The sequence below is a fragment of the Schistocerca serialis genome, chromosome 12 (assembly GCF_023864345.2).
Source record: "Schistocerca serialis cubense isolate TAMUIC-IGC-003099 chromosome 12, iqSchSeri2.2, whole genome shotgun sequence".
NCBI lineage: Eukaryota > Metazoa > Arthropoda > Insecta > Orthoptera > Acrididae > Schistocerca > Schistocerca serialis.
In genome coordinates this window covers 105,797,015-105,800,757 of record NC_064649.1, presented here as the reverse complement: position 1 = coordinate 105,800,757, position 3,743 = coordinate 105,797,015, and positions in this window count along the sequence as shown.

Genomic DNA, 3,743 nt, shown 5'->3' with positions numbered 1-3,743 from the left:
GCATTATGTAACTTGATTCTCGATGCTGTTTACAATTCACAATCTGAAGCTCCTTTGGTCTTGGTACCTTAATCTTTTTCTCACATATCTCAGATACTTGACAAAAGTGTCAATTCATTTATCTTCATGGCTATGTACAGGAATATGATAATCTTATTAGGCGCAGACTGAAACTTGATTATAGACTAATGCAGACTGACTAATCGGAGGTCTGTACACTCGTTATAATACCTCGAGTGTTCAGGTATCACTGTGCGAGTGTGATCCGCGAGGAGAAAAGGTTCTACGTTAGCAGCAACCTCATTGGCTGCGTGACATATTAATACGCGGATTGGCAGAAGCAGAATTTGGTCCATCTCTAAGGCAGCGCCATCTCGTTGTGCTGAGACAGACGAGTGCTGCGCCTGCGCTGTTGTCCTTAGCAGGCCGCGCTCTGGTGGGAAAGATGTGTACGCACTGACTGTTGTGTACATAGTTCCGCGTAGTCTCGAACCAATGAAGTTCGATCGAACCGGGATGAAAGGGAAGACAAGCTGGATGCTGACAGGTAGTGACACGAGATGATTCCGAAGAACTGTCAAGTCCCGTAACATAGCTTAAAATTTCAATTTTCGCTTTATTAAGGAAGTGACGTGGTAGTTTCCTAATGGACGCTGCGATGGACAGCCCCACATCATCTTCCGGCTCCCAATTATTAGCCAAGCGCTGCAGCAATTCCAATCTTTGTTGGCCCCTTTGGTTGATGGAATCCCAGTGTGTTTTCCTCTATCTGCGAGCTGAGATGGAAGCGTTGGCAGAAGGTGCGTCACTAGAGGACAAGGAAGCAATGGCTTGTGGAGTTTCAGGCCTTGTTTCATTGGCATTTTGTCCGCCTTCATCAGATAGCAGTCCTTCAACACCTGTATAAAGGGAGCGGTCGTCTTTTTGTAGTGTTCCGCTAAAGGAGCCAACATCTCTCAAAAAGACTAGTCTGTTGAACAACGCCCATTTTGTTGTTGAACTGGGTGCTGCAGAACCTGTTTGCAGTTGTTCTTTTCGAACTGTTCTCCAGTAGTTATCTCTGATGTCTTTCCATCTCTTCTTACACTCCTTACCTAAAACGGAACAATATTTGTTCAGCTGTGTAACTAGGACAAGACATATTGTTTATGTTTCATGTATTAATAATAATTATGGTTTCTGTTACAGGTTTCTAGCTTCAGGGGAGACTTTCATGTCCCTTGGATATGGTTTCCTGATATCACCAAGCTATGTGAGCATCGTACTTTGTGCACCAGTAGAAGCTGTGTGCCAACACTTGGCACCTATCTTCCTGCCCTCTCCATCTGGAGAATCTTTCAGGGAAGGTGCGAAAGAATTCTATTCTCTGTGGGGTTTCCCTAACTGCTGTGCTGCGAATGATGGGAAACACATAAGGATACGGTGTCTTGGAAAAAGTAAAGCAAAAAGAGTAACTTGTTTCTATTTTATATGCTGCAGGTTAGACAGTTGTAAACTTGTGGCCATCAATCTGCTGCAGTTACAGTACATTACATTAAGGTTCCAGCAGTTCATGTTAACCTGTTGTGTCCAAAGCTATTTACAGTAGTATCTCTGTTCCAGTTTGAATAGTTACATGCTAAACAATTTTTGTTGAAAGTAAAATCGATGATAGAGAATGAAAAAAAAAACACTAAACAGCATTTTATTATGTAACATCAGAGCACTGTGCTTTATTTTCATGAGGGAATAATTACTATAATTACAAAAAATATCTAATTGGGTTTAATTATTCAATGTTTGGGCAGACACCCATACATTACAGTTGTCGTATTACATTTACAATTTCCCGTCTCCTATTTGTTCCACGTACACGTACGTTTGCTGCTTCCTCTTCTCCCAGTACTGGAAGATTGTTGTCGTCATCACTAGGTGCCTCAAAATCCTCATCCCCTACATGTTTTGCTACGTTGTGCAAAACAAAACAGGCTACTATCACACTGGGGATTTTTGTTTGGGTAAGCCTTATATTATTTTGCAGAATTGGGAAACGCCTTTTCACCTGTCCAAAGCACCGTTCGATTATCACCCTTTCCTTAGAGGGAAGTCTGTTGTATGCCCTCTCATCAGGTGTTTCGGGATTTTGAAACGGTGCCATTAACCACGGTGCAGCGCCATATCCTCCGTCTCCTAAAATTATGGCGGTGCACTGGTTCTCTCGCAATATACGGTACACATCCGAGTTTCTCCATATCCTAGAGTCATGTACAGACCCAGGCCATGAAGCATCAACACTCGTAAACATTTCACTGTTAGCACACGTCGCCTGCACGTTTATAGATGGAAAGCCCTTTCGATTAACGTATTCGTCTCCATGTGAAGAAGGTTTCGTTATAGGTATGTGAGTGCAGTCTAGGGCCCCTACCGCACATGGAAACTTGTATCTCGATTGCCATTTAACTTTCGCTGTTTCTAGTTCGTTAATGTTTCTCGGAAATCGGATACACAACGGTGCTTTTTCTGTGAATCCGTTGCAGAACGTACGAAAATGTTAGTGATACTGTAGTCTGGTGTACTCCCAAATCTTCTCCTACACCAATCTGAAAGCCTGGATCCGCTAAATAGCGCAAAAATATTTTCATCTTGCATTCATTGGAAAGGGCGCCTCCTCTTCTTTCGTGATTTTCCAGAAGAAAGTGGTTCGCCAGCCAATTAATGTTTTCACTTTTAAATCTATACAAACTTATACGTAGTACGCAGGAATACAGAAGAAAGGAACTGTGTATCTTTTTTTGACTTTCAAGATACATAAATTCCGCCATTTTCACTAAAAACACTCGGTAACGCTTAACCACAACACAACTCACTCAGCTCGAAGTATGCTACGGAACTCACTCAGAAAAACGGAGAATTTCGATAAACTCTTCTATCACTTGGTTCCGTTTCCGATTTGACATGTTGAGTAGTAGAGTTGAGCAGTACCGCGCATGTAATCAGTAGTTAACTGTTGTGCACGTAAATAGAAAGACAACGGGCGCTCTCTACTCAAGGAGCTAGCCCCAGCTAACCATGCACCTGTACAGGCGTGCCGGAGTGACCCACACACACACGCTCAGGTCTACACGCCTGCGCAGGTACAAAGAATGAATTTTGATTCTTCTCCGGTCGTCTGCGCAGGTTGCTATGCCTGTACAGTTTGGCCTGAACCGACTGGCAGACACCCTCGGGTTTACCTGTACAGGTATACCGGAACGTGTGTGGCGGGCCTAAAGTGGGATTCCTATGCCGTGTTTGACGCACGCGGCAGCCGTTGTGAGTCTGACGTAGTGTGGCTGACGCATAGCTGGCGATTCCTATAGAGCGGCGCCCACAAAGTTTTTAATTGGTCTGCTGCGTCTGTGCCGAAAGGATGAGTGAGCGCGATTTGTTGTTTTATCTAATGTTAGACGTTGAAGATGAAGATATCCAGCTTCAGCTATGTGAGGGAAATGCTGAAATACATCGATTTACCTCGCAAGAACTGAGGAAGGCTGTTTTGAACAACTCATCAGTCGGCACTTGATAGAAAAGACCAGAAATTTAGAGAGTATTTCAGGTTGAACATAGCGCAGTTCAACTATGTTCTCGATCTCGTCAAAGAAGATACCAGGAAGGATTCATCTCCCATATACCCATACCCTATAACACCAAATGAAAAACTAGTTTTAACATTTAGGTATGTACAGTAAAATTTGTTAATGTGTTTTTGCTTTATTAATAATGCC